Source organism: Octodon degus, unplaced genomic scaffold (genome assembly GCF_000260255.1).
Source record: "Octodon degus isolate 3935 unplaced genomic scaffold, OctDeg1.0 scaffold00240, whole genome shotgun sequence".
NCBI classification, from domain to species: Eukaryota; Metazoa; Chordata; class Mammalia; order Rodentia; family Octodontidae; genus Octodon; species Octodon degus.
The window spans coordinates 2,896,216-2,910,337 of NW_004524816.1; positions in this window are offsets into that span (position 1 = coordinate 2,896,216).

Here is a 14,122-nt window from a genome sequence, read left to right on the forward strand (position 1 = left end):
TACATTTGCAATTATTGATTCATGTGTTATCTTAGTTTATTAGTACATGTATGTGGTACGTAATGTCTGCAGTCTTTGTGGGAAGCTGCTATGTGTACAAAGGATGTCTTCATTCCTGTTTTCATCCTTTGTACCTTCCCTCCTCCCCCTCCACCCAGTCCTTCGTCCCCTTCATTCTTTGGCCATCCACGTTTGTGATGCATAACGTCTACACTCCTTGTGTGGAGTTGGTACACGTGCACAGCACGCCTCACTCCTCTCCTGCTTCGGTTCCCTCTCCTCTCGCTCTGTCTCTCGATCCTCTTCTGCTGAGAGTGCTCTATTCCCTGCTTCCCATCACCTGCCTTTATTTTGCTCTTTGTTTTACTCTGGATTTCTCATGTAAGAGAAACAATGTGCTACTTAAGCTGTGCATCTGATTTGTTCCCACTAACAAAGTCTCAAGCTGCACTCATTCTCCTAAAAATGACCGACCTTTTACCTTCCTTTATGGCAGAGTAGTACTGCATGGTGTATGCACACCACTTTATTTTTTAATTTTATGTAGTTGATACAGGGTCTCACTAGGCAGCTCGGACTCATTGTGATCCTCCAATTTGCAGCCTCCCAGCACTGGGCTTACGGGTGTGCGCCACCATGCCAGGACTCTGGCGGTGGTTCAGCACGCGCTGGGGACAGAGCCAGCACTGCATGCAGGACTGGAGATCGAATCCTGATCCCTGAGCTTGCCAAAGCACGCGCTTAGCGTGCCACTTTTTTTCTTTTTTATTCATGTTAATGAAAAAAAGATAAAATAGCAATGAAATGGTTTCCAAACAGGTTAGTAGGACGTTACAATAATTAATCCATTGCTATATTAATACACTAATACATTAATACATTGCTGTCTTTGTAGTAGTTATTCAGAGGACAAGATGCAGAATGATATTTGTCTAATTAATATTAGTACAATCCTTTCTTCTCATTAAACTAAGAAAGTCGCTGTATGTTTATCCTACCTATCTTGCATATACATATATATTCATTTTTTTTCATAATAAAATGGTCCTTTATTTATATCCCCCCTTTTTGGGTGTTGTTTTGTCAGAGATGGGTGTTCCATTGCTGTTAGAGAAGCTGTATTTGGAGAAGTCTTTAAAGAACCTTTTCATACTTGATGGCAGTCCAAAGATTGTAGGTATATGCCACTTTTTTTTTTTAAAGCAAAAATCAAAGAGAAATGACTCTGGTTTCATGCTTCAGAGATGGAACTTTTACTTTTGCACATGAGGCTGAGAGTTGTAGGATCTTAGAATGACTTCATTGATAAGATCTACATTAATTCAGATTTTTTTTTGCAACAGAATGCATATATAGGGGCTGGAGAGATGGCTCAGTGGTCTAAAGCACCTACTTGGAACAAGCTTGGCAAAGCACAGGGACCGCGGTTCGATCCCCCAGCACCACATGCCAGCCAGCCCCGCCCCCTGGTGGGCTGAGCTGGCCACACACACACACACACACACACACACACTAAATGTTAAAAAAAAAAAAAGAATGCATATATATTAATGCACAGCCAAGAATAACCATTGAACAGATCCCCTGAGCTGATTTCCTGCACTTTCCCCTGTAGGTGTAGCTATAAATACAAACATATGACAGTCCCTGAACTGCTTCCCAAGTAAGATTTGGTCCAGAACTAGGGGAGAAGTTGGATGCTACATGGCTGACATCATAGAGCTGTGAAAGTCTAAGGCATCTTCACTCCAGAGTCTTCTGTCCTGGGCCGGGATCTCGGCCCACCGCCGCAGAGAAGACGCTGCCCACGTTAGATCTGACGATTCTCCCTTTTCTGCACTTCCTCTTTTGTAATTATCCAACTTCTGTTGGACAACAGTACTCATTCTTACGAGTTTTTAAGTTACACATGCACTAAAATGAAAGCTGGACTGTTAGGCTGAAATGGTATTTATTAGCTTGCACAGAAATACTAGACAGGAGATGGCTCAGTGGAATAAGCGCTTCCCTGGCAAGCCCAGGGACCTGAGTTCAATCCCCGGTTCTGCAAACAAACAAACAAACAAACCCCCCCCCCAAAACAAAACAAAACAAAAAGCTGGACAACTGTGGAAATGCTGAATCTGGGGGCTTTTTTTTTTTTTGCAATTAGTATAGGGTTTAGAGGGATATAGGGACATACTGATCTGCCTGTTTGCGACCTCCCACGTGCTGGAATTACAGGCGCGCCCGTCACGCCCATTCTCAGTCCCAGTCTCAGTGTCCCCCAGGGGTGGGGCCGGCATGGCATGGTGCAGGGGATCGAATCCTCACCCCTGCTCTCTGCCTAAGCAGTCGCTTTAGTCCGCTGAGCTATCTGGCCGGCCCTGGAGGCAGAACTGATCATAGGTCACGCTCAAAAAGTCATGAATGCCTGGCTGTACATAAGGTTTTTCTTTCAAAGGGAACAGAGTGTGTTCACTTAGCCGAATCATTGTTTTTCAGTTTTTCCATTTAAGTATTTCTCTTTGAACTGTTTCTTTTTCTCAAAACCCAACAGAATTATATATGAAGATGGCAATCAGTGAAAGCAGAAACCCCACAATAATGGGCTCTGGAATTGTAAAATGGAGAACCTGGAAACGGAGCCCAGCTCAGCACTTAGAGACGTGGGATGCGCGCTTGAGCCTCGTGCTCCCGAGATGGTGGCAGAGGACGAGGGCGTGCAAGGGGAGGGAGCCTGGGCGCTGCCCACCAAGCGCACCGCTGCCCAGGAAGCTGCAGAAATTCTTCGTCGTCCTCTGAGGCCAGGTCAGCACACAGAGTGAGTTCCCAGGAGGAAATGACAGCGCCAAGCTCGAAGCGGCAATGAGGGTTAATAAGTGTAAGTGAGAATAGTAAATGCTGTTGAAAGAATTTTGGATTGGGAAAGCCTCAACGGGCTAGCTGCTGGGACTGCGCTGCACAAGGAAGGCGAAGGCAGTGTTTCACTGGGCTCTTCTGCTGTAGAAAAATACTTTTTAAGAAGATGAAATTTCTACACTTCACATATTTAACTTATACTGGAGCTATTTCTTTTGTTTATATGTATATATATTTCTATATATCTCTATATATTATAACACAATGTAAAATGGGTAAAACATTTTATATTTGGAATAATAATCTTCATTGTTTGGAGCTAACCCAGAGACCCCATTCAACGGTCAAGTATGCGTAACGCTGAGTTATGAAACTGCGTGCTAAAGTATTAATTCCTCTTGCTCATAACATAACAGATCACCAGCAAGAGACCCACGGAACTCTTTCCATGATGTTCCCCTAGAGTGATGCCCGGTATCTCAAATATTCATTTTTAAGAATTTCTATTCTCTGATTAAGTACATTTGGCCCAGAAGATCTGCTAGCAAATCATATAAACTTAAAAATACTGCATTGCTTCATAATAAATCATCTTCTTGATAAATTTAACGTAATGCATTTTCTTTTCTGGTACATACAAAAATTTTAATAATAGAATAGTTTTATTAACTCTATTTCAGAACACTGTCTGGATGTGTAAGTACTTCCTTGGTGTAAAAATGAATTTTTAGCATGAAAGAGAATTTATAGTTTCTGGAAGAATTTAAGAATCCCACACACAATGTGTTTTAAGTCATCTGCTTTTGTCAACTGACGTGCCAGTATAGTATTTAAACTTTAGAAGAAAAATTTTGCCTGTGAAATTAAGACACAGATAGTATTCAATGATTTTTTAATAATCTTAATTTTATTGGCTAAATTTGAGTTTTGAGAGCAGTAAATAAAGAAGTATTGTATCTTGTAAGTTGCCAAGAAAAGAAAGCATGTTTCAAAGTAATTTAAACAAAAGTAGCAATTTCTCCTCTAAGTCCTGGGACTGAAGTTGTAGAATGAGTTGGGGAGGGTAGAGGTGATCTATTCCCCACTCAGAATAACCCGGATGTAGAACTGTGAGTGACAGGTGCAGGGCAGGCCAGCCTTCTCCTGAGCCCCAGCCCATCACGTATGCGGGGTAACTTGGAAACCACACCCATTTTGCTGATGCAAAAACTGATGAAAATAACTGAAGGAAGAAATAAAGGCAGGAAAAGGAGGAAGAGAGAGAGAGAGAGAGAGAGAGAGAGAGAGAGAGCACTCCCAGCGATCGCAGGTCATTCCACGGGCAGATCCGTCATCCTTTTGCTTTCACCAAATGGAATTACACGCCATTTGGTTCTCTGTTTTATTGTTAATATTTTGAACTCTGAAAATTTCAATGCACCTTTCTGTGGCACTGCCCACATGCCACGTGGCCATTTCAGAGAAGAACCATTTCTCCCGAACATGAATCGTAAGGGGTGGGGGCAGGTCTGATTTAAATACCTTAACTCAGAATTTACTGTGGATTTAAAATCTCTGACTTAATGTTGCATTAGCTACTGGTGGCTACTTTACTGTCTTTAAAGCATGCATATATAATTGGATACTGTAATGCTTTGCGGGTAAAATAAATACCAGCTCACGCTGAAATAAATATTGTGCATGACGAAGTTCATGTAGACATAAATTAATCATTTACTAGTTAACCAATATGCACAGGAAAGAAATAGATCACTTATTAAAGGGTGGCTCATCTATAAAGTGGAAAAAATAAAACGCTGATATATTTTATAGTGGTGCTGTGAGGGGAAAATGTATAAAATTATCACTAAGCAGTTTACAAACCATAAAATGCAGTACGAGCATTAAATTAATAGTATTTGTACTAATGCAGATTCAACACCCTCTGCATTAAATATATCTTTTCACCCATTGAAGCGTGCACAAAACCAAGCAGAGGCTTTTTATTTAATTTTTAATGTTGCTCTCAGGATTCTTCAAAGCATCAGAGTTACTGGTTATGTTATAAACTTCTCGCTGGCTCTCTGCCACCACTCCTAAGACGAAGTTCCTGGCTGTCCGGATCCCAGTTCTATTTTAGAAGCCTCTTCAAGGGGCTTTATGCCTTTTGCGTGCGGAGACACAGCAGGTTCAAAGGGAATGCAGGCTTGAAGGTTTTAAATCCGGGGAACGTTGGCACCAGGCTCTGACTCGGCTTGCGTCTAGGCCGCAGGCTGGGTGGGGACGTGACGTGGGTGGATCAGGATCAGCGGTGGTGCCGCGCGCGAGGCTCGCGTTCTGTGGCAGGAATGGCCGTGAATCAGCAAGTCCTCAAGGCCACTGAGCTGTGCAGAGTGTTACCGGCTTTAGAGATAAATCAGCTTCTTTTCTTTTTTCGCTTTTTTCCTCTGCTGCCATCCAGGGAGCCGGTTCAAGGGCACAAGGGAGGGCTCGTCAGCACGGAATGTAGCTCCTTTCTTTATCTTCCGCGTCTCATTTTTAAATGGAGGCGTATTCTTTAGAAAACCTACTTGTATAAAACCTGTAATCCACTCAGCACATTTTTAAGATTGTCAGTGTCCCTTTGACTATCCATGATAAAACGCATCAAACATTTCTCCACTCACTTCCTTTTATAGAGGCCATTAATATAGAAATGTCCCCTCTTCTTCCACTAAGAAATGATAAATGGCTGGCTGGAGAAGTCTGAAATATTGCCAGATCTCCCCTATGTATCATGTGTCACCAGTGATAATAAACAGTGACTAATCTTCGGTCCTGAACTGTATTTATGACTTTCTTGTCATAGGTATTTCTTGAATCAGGCTTAAGGGCCTGATATTTACACTAGGAACATGTGTGCTCGGAAAAACACACTCAGGTTCAAAGAAAACTATTTCTCACATTTTCTTTCATTTAACGGTGGAACTTGACATTCCTACCTTTGCCCACCTCTTTTTTGCAGGATTCACCCAGGAATGTTCTGATCTGGAATGTAAATTTATCCTAATATATATCATTTTCATGACAATGGTATCCTTGTCTAATAGGAAAAACAGTAGGGTTGGGTTGTGGATAAAATGTGAACTTCCTGAAGTTAAAGCTTTTCAGCAACAGAAAGGAGGCCCTGTCAGGGCTCTTCTTCCTCCTTCCTAGTGGGGCAGGAGTAGGTCAAGGTTTTCCCTAACAGAACTGTAATAAAGTAAAACAACAGAACGCACAAGCAAGAGAAGGCAAAGTAAGGCTCTGAGGGGACAGAGGTAAATCAGTAGGGTGCAGTTTCTCCTCACTTCAGTTTAGCTGATGTCTACCACGTGACAGGCACTGGAGCAGTTGCTTGAGATATGCCAGTCAAAGCCAAGAACAACTATTGTCCTCCTAGAGCTCATGTGCGAAAGGAGTGTGTTGCACTAAGTGTGGCATCGCTGATCTCAGAAGGTAACAAGTGTCACGAATAGACACAAATCAGGATGGGAAGGAGGTTTCCTAATGGGCAACTTTTTAGGAAAAATGATCCTTGCAGGTTTGGTCACTGAGCATAGAAAGCGGTTCTTCCCAGGGAAGATCTCCTTCTGTAGCTCAGGCGCTCTTGCACTCACGATCCTTCTGCTTCAGCCTAAGGAAAGCTAGACTCACAAGCATGTGGACAATGTCCAGCTAGAAGGTGACATTTGAGTGAAGACTAGAAGACAGCAAGTGTGCACATTCTATGGATTCCTTGTCCTAGACAGGAAACAGCATGTGCAAAAGTTCAGAGGGAGGCAGCACTCTAAGGAATCCGGAGTGACCAGCGTGGAATGGGCAGGGCAGGGCGGAGGCAGCAGGCATTGAGGTCAGGATGTCACCACTGGCTGGACAAGGCAGGGGGCCACTGAGGGCTTGGAGGGCCAAACAATCATAGTTACGTTTTATTGAAAATAGACACAGGAACAGAGGTGGAAGCAAATAGATAAATTAGAAATCCTGCTGTCCTCTGTAGAAATTTAATGACTATAATTTGGCAATTGATGACACACACAAGTTTGAATGAAATGCAAACACATAGCAGTTGTCACCCTGCAGAAGTGGCCCTGGCTGGAAGACTGAATTCAGTAAACAAGTAATTTTTTCCTCTGCATCAAATTGTAAACTGGAGTACACTTTAAACTAAGGTTGTGGATGTATGATATAAAGGAAATTTAAGATTTGGGAACTGCAAGCATCTGTTGCTCAGAAATAGATGAAAAATTTCTCTGCTCAATGTAGTCTGGGTCATAGAATTAAACAAGTGCTGACTCTGACGTGGAGGTCCTCTCAGGTACCCCATAGGCATTTGCTTCTCGGGACTTGACTCCTCCTGAGTGGCTTAGCTTCAGAACAAATCACAGCTGAGAAGAATCAAAATTCACAGGAAGAGCAGCGCTAGGCACCACTACCCTCTCGGAAGTAGGTTACTTCATTCACCTTGGGAAATCTCTATTGAATTATAATTAGGTGGCTAATTAAAACGGGAATTATCAACGATATTGAAATACATCCGAAAGATGTGTACATCATTTATCCTTTAATTTTGGACATCCACTTTTTCCATAAAGAAGTCTGACTGGGAAATTCTATGTTCAATATGTAAGTTTTCTTTTTTTCCTCTTAAGTCAGTTTTATTGAAAAGAGTCTGAAATTTTTTTACGGAGATAATGAATATAACTTGAGCTACTTGTGTTAGTAAGAAGGACCCTAGCACCAGAGTTCTGCTGTACAAAGAGAACCCACAAGGCCATGATAACAACCCCAGGAATGCAAGGTCCCCAGGAGAATTACTCAAGAGTCCAAGCACCAGTGAGGACAAGAATGGCTGCAGCCACTTGATCGCTGGTACTACATACCATGCTTTGTGTCTCACTGAATTCTCCCAAAAGCCAGGAGATAATTTTATGTCCACTGAGAAGAAGAAACTTAGGTCAGTGGAGTTAAGCGAATAATTCAAGGTCATACAGCCTGAAGGTCAGCAAGCTGAAGAGCAAACTCAGGTCTTTTACCCCCAAATTCTTCCATTAAGCAAGACTTTTTTCATTTGTTTTAAAAATAGTTTAACATTAACTCAAAACTGTTTTGTTTTAACTTGTTTTGAAGTTGATAGCATTCATGTATCATATAACCAGTTAATTAGGACCCTGTATTAACCAGAGGATCTTGTTCCCTAATCATTTATCCCCAAATCAGTTTATTTTAAAAAGCAAAAGCACACTCATCAGGAGATTCTCCGCTGTATTACAGAGTAGATGGTGAAAAGTTGCACTCACCTGGGAAGATGAGTTACTTTTCATCTATCTGTGTTTTCCTGCATCCCTCTAATTTCTGAGAAGCTACAACCGAGGTGATGGCCCTGGACTTTGGCTCCACGCTGCCTTCGGGTCTGCCAGGCTAGTTCACCATTAAGTGGGTCAGTACTCCCCCCGTCACCTGCAAGCTTGGCAGATGACTTGGCTGACGGGCAAGACTCGCTGTCCTGGAAGGGCTGGTTGCACTGCTTAGAGGGCTCCGAACTAACACCATGAAGGTGATCTGGTGTTTCTTCTCAAATATACAACAACAGTGATGACAATAACAACATTATACTACTATTTTGTCTGGAGTTCATTGTGTATCAGATCCTGTGTTTGTTATATACATGAGTCAAAGTTTCTCAACCTCAACACTTAGGGACCGATGGCTGTCACAGACCCTGTCCTGTACATGTGGGGAAGCTGGGCAGCATGCCTGGCATCTATTCCCTACGTACCAGTGTGCATCTGCCTTTTCTAACTGTGAAAAAGCTACATCTAGGTATTACCAAGAACAACTCTAGAGGGCAAACTCCCCTTCCACCCTCCCTTGGAGAACTCCTGTTTTACTTCCTCAACAGCTTACGAGGGAGGAATTATTAGACTAATCTTACCACGGAGAAAACTGGCCTTACATTCGCATAACATGCCTACGGTTTCAACAACAACGAGTCACAGTCTCATGCATGCAGATGGCTCCTCTCTAGAAGACGCCTAGATTGTGGTGAAATTCATAGGTGACTTTCGCGTGCCTCCTCACACCCTCCTCGGCCCTTTCTCTCCTGTATTTCCCCATGAGGGTGGCACAGGGGAGCCAAGGGTGCACGTGACATATGGCATAGAACTTTTATTGTACCATGGTCTTTTATTCAACAGATTAATTCCATTTTAATTGGAATTCTGGAAACTAATGAAAAAAAATTACAAGTGTTAGATGGTCTATTCTCAGGGTTCTTGAGTCTGTCTGATTTAATTCTAACCAATTAGCATGCCATTATGGAGGAATATTATGCTGAGAATCAATATTAAGCTAAACACTAATATTTTATTCAGTATTAAAAATTTATACAAATGGTAATACAAGTGCTTTATCCCCACTTTCTCTAAATGAGAAGAAATGCTTCCTTAGGGCTGTTCCAGCAACAAAGAAAATTATATCTTCTTAGGAGACTATTGGTATTACACTTCACATACATCATTGCTTAAATGAATCAATAAGATTTAATTGAATGAAATTTGTTCATTTTCTTTTAAGATGTAGAATTTTTTTCAGGGTATCAAATTGTTTTTTGTTTCCATGCCTGTGGTATAATCCTTTGTTAAGATGATAAAATAAGTTATTGTGCAATACTGCTAAGAAGAACAAAGCAATCACCATATCTTTCCTGATGTTAGGGTATCATTTTCTTCTACTTCTTTTTATTCCACTTCGATACCCTACACTTTTTAAATTCAGATGTAATCTTAGGCTGGAATTTGAACCTAAATGTATTCAGAGTCTGTTTTTTTATGCCTTTCTTACAAGGAGCAATATGCTTAGATACTCAATACTTTTTATTGATTTTAAGCTAGATAAAAATCTAAAAACCAGATAGATATAGTTTAGGCAGGATTTCAAACCTTCTTTCTGAAATTGGGCTGCCAGATGTCTCCCTGGTGCTCAGCGCTGCCATACGTGGTGCTTCTTTGAGCCTGGCCCATGGCGCAGGCGCTGTGGGACTTCTGGATCCTTCCTTCTTTTCTCTCTCTCCTTCTGTTAACCTTCTACCTTCAATACCTTTTCGCAAGCTCCTAAGATAGGGCAGATTGAAAGATTTCCTTAGTTTGGATCTGATGAAGAATATTTACAATTTTTGGCACACACGCTATAATTCCAAAGTTTTCAAATACTGAAAATCCTCTGCAAACTGTACTCTTTAGAACAATTCTTACTCGTCAACTACTGTATGCTATTCCTCAATGTTGGAGTTAGAAAATCTTTGCTCCATAATTTTAGAATCTCCCAACTGGGTAGGCACAAGATCGATCAGTAAAGCGCGTGGACCTTGAAGAGGTTGCTTGCAATTCTAAAGGCTTATTAGAAGTTAAAAACTGGCAGTAGAATCAAAGCAAAAAAAAAAAAAAAATCATTGAATATATTAAGCTAAGTGAAACATTAGAACTGGAGGTATGTTCAGCATAGTAATTACCGTTACAAATAGAAAATTAAACAAAAAAATAACAATTAATGAGTTGACTTTTTAAAAATACTGACAGGATTTCATGAAAAAGTGTTTAATGCATATAGCTGTTCTGAAAGTTTCTTTAAAAATGAAAGACTAATGCTTTAATGAGAGGTATTATTACAAGAGCATATTTGAATTTGGCTTATGAACAGTAGGACTTGAGAATTTGAAATGTGTGCATAAAATGCAAATGGATTTAATTAACTGAAAACCCATAAGACAGAATTTCTTCAAATAAGCAATTACTTGGGGGACTAATAGTGTAAATAGGACCCTGATTCATTAGCTCGAATACCCATCTGAGAAAAGGATCAGCACATTTTATTCTTTTAAGTTATTTATGCATGTATGGCAATATCACATTAATTTGGGGCTCCAATAAAATTGAAAATCTCTTGATAGTTCATGAGCTAGGCTGATGTTTACTTTTGCTTTGCAAATAGTTTATTTATAGGTAGATAATATATGATGTTTTAAACATTTATTTCCAGTCTATGTATACTTTTTAGACACAAAATAAACAATTTCCAAGGAACCTCAGGCACTTTACAAGCTCTTACACACAACCAATCTATATGCTAATAACAGAATGTTCATATGATTTATAACAGGTCTCCTTAAGGACTTCTACTTTGTAATGTTTTGTTGAAGTTACTCTTCGTGGTTAAAGGTAGTAAAAGTCACATTTGTGTAAAAGTTATCTATAATTCAATTCAGAGATGCTCGCTTCCCTAATTCACTAGAAAAAATGAACTTTGGCAATACTAACAGTCACCCACAAAACATTTTTCTTTAGATATGCATTCGAACATACAAACTTATAAAGAAAACTAAACACAATAGAGAGTGAAAATAGCAAGTGAGTTTATGGATGGATCAGAGAAACTGTCCACTTAAAATATTTTTAGGTCATTTAGTGCAATATTTGGGCAGGAAAATCCTCAGTCATGTGGCTTTTCTCTCCAAAGCTGGCATCACTCACTTGGGCTGTGTCCACTTCTAGTAATCTGCAGAGTAATAGTGTTTTTCCAGCGCTGAGGGCCCGAAGTGCTGGGCGCTCTGCCACAGAGAGCAGTTTGGGAAGAGAAGCGGCGCACAGCAGCACTCTGGCCATTTCTAAATAAATCTTCCTCCTACGTGACTGTGGCTTTTTGGAGTCCGCACATCAATTTTCTGCACAAAATGCTACTCACTAAAGAATTTAATTGTGTACAAAATGTGAAGAAGAATTGTTATTTTAATGACCAAAAATCATCTATTCGTCAAAATGACTCAAATTCTAAACCAGGAAAAACACTCAACTAGAATTTATAAAATTTAAAATCGAACGGAAAGTGGACTATTCTTTCTGAAAATGATAGATTCTGAAGACAAATCTGGATATCATTTGCCAGCCGTGACATCTTCATGAAAGAACCATTTCTATTTCTTTGGTAAATATCAAAAGCAAATTATAAAAAGAAGAAAGCCAATTCTGCTACTCAGATTAGTAGTTACCACACTAATGGGGAAAATAAATTTTGATTCCATTTTCATAACTTAAGAATGCTCAGGCTGTCCAGAGAGTGGAGTGAAGCGCCTGCCTAGGCAGATGCAGAGGCGGGGGTGCGATCCCCCGGCATGCCAGGCCGGCCCCGCACCCGGGTGCACCGAGATGGTGATTGAGACTGGGCGCGGTGGCGTGCACCCATAATCCCAGCGCTTGGGAAGCTGAACACAGGGAGGATCACTATGAGTTCGCTCTAGGTAGCGAGACCCTGTAGCCCCTGTTCTCTCTCTCTCTCTATATCTATCTATCTATCTATCTATCTATCTATCTATCTATATATCTATATATATAGATAGATATAGATATATATATATCTATATCTATATCTATCTATATATATCTATATAGATCTATCTATCTATCTATCTATCTATCTATCTATCTATCTAATACTCGATGGAGAGCTGACTTTCACGTGCTGCTTGGCTGTTGCAAAACCTAGGAAGGAGATACCAGCATGGGATAATTCATCACTGAAAAGAAAGGTACTCAAACAATATTAGGTAATGTCAGTGGTTATTTCTCCTTAAAACGAAATCTATCTCCCAGATGGTCATAGAAGTTAGAGAAAAATAAAAGCCAAAATGATCCCCATCTTTGGAGACAGAATACACTCCTGGAATTGAATTCTACTCATGGCATTTGTCTAAGGAAGCTTAATATTTATCTACGTGCTTGACTTCACTGAGGGTCAGTTTCCTTGCCTCTCACGTGAAAATAATAGTAACAGCAATTCAGTGGAACTATTTTGGTGATCAGATGGGATGATTTGTGGAAAGATATTCAGTTAACAGTGAAAGTATTATTGAACTAAAATAAATGTGGCTTAAACCAGCCTTGGTACGCTGATGCTAAGTTTGGCTTGAAGCAGCCACCGTGCACAGTAAACGGTACTCCTGGTTCAGGTTGCAATGACTCGGCGTTTATCCTGCAACCAAATAAGAGATGAACAGTCTCCAGCTGGCAGAGGCCAAGCGCTGCCAAGAGTGAGCATGGAAGAGGGCCGTCTCCCACAGCCGCCACGTTGTTGCTGCTTGTCACTTTCTATTCTCTGGCTGTAAATACAACCTGCCCATAGGCTGGGGCACAGCGTTTTGAAACACTTTTTGTCTGGAGTGTTGCCAGGTTCTGCGAGCTTCTTTCTTAAGCAAACTTCATTAAATTTAACTGGTTTTAGGTTTTTTTTCTTTTTAAACATTATTTAGTTTACACCCCTGATTCTTTACAGTAAGGATTTAGGTGGCCTCCAAAACAAAATTAACAAAGCATGAATAAGAAAACAGCAGAGAATAGAAGACGAGGACACACACACACTATCTATATGGATCAGTGCAGTTGACTGAAACTGCTATTTGTATTTAAAGTTTTCGGTATTTTAGCTGAAGGGAAGCTGTAATTTCTTTCATAACTTCAGTTCTTAGGAGGAGCCATACACTTCCCATCGCGTCCTCAAGGAAACAAGAATGTTATCATCCAGACATGAAATTCGAAGAGAAATTTTCGTGGAAGCCATACGACAGGGATATTGAGACAAAACGGACTATTTTGTGAGTAAGACTGACTAGCATGAAAAGCAGGACTTCTGCTCGCTGGTAGTGATCACTCCTGTGAGAAACCCTCCTATTCCTAGAGACACACCTCAAGTTTCCACCGCGAAAGTCCTAAGTAGAAGCGGTCACGCTACATTAGCAAACCCCACGAACCTCCGCCTTCCTCGCCCCGCCGAAGAGCCTGCGGAATTTCCTGCGCAGTTTCTCAGCGCTGAGGCCGGCTTCTGCAGGAGGTCGCTCGTGCCGGCGTTGCTCATTACCTGAGATGTGGAGGTGGCACGGGCCTAGGGGCGCGCAAGTGGCAGGGGCACGGCCCATGTCGTGGGCCTTTGCTCAGTGGAAAGTAAAGAAAGGGGAGCCACAAATGATTGTATGGGGGCCTGCAGGTTGGCTCAGTCGTTTAAGCGCCTTCTTATGCAGGTGCAGGATGCCACAGTTCGATACCCAGCTCCATTTGCCTTCTCAGACCCGCCCTTAAGGCAGCCAGAGCCAGCCAAAAAAACCCAACAAAACAAAACAAAAAAACCCACAAAAGCTGTCTCACTGCTACTCCTTTCTCAATACAAATGATTGTATCCATGGAGCAATCCCACCTCTCCCTTGAATGCCACGTTTCTCGGCTTCCTGGAAGCCTCTCTT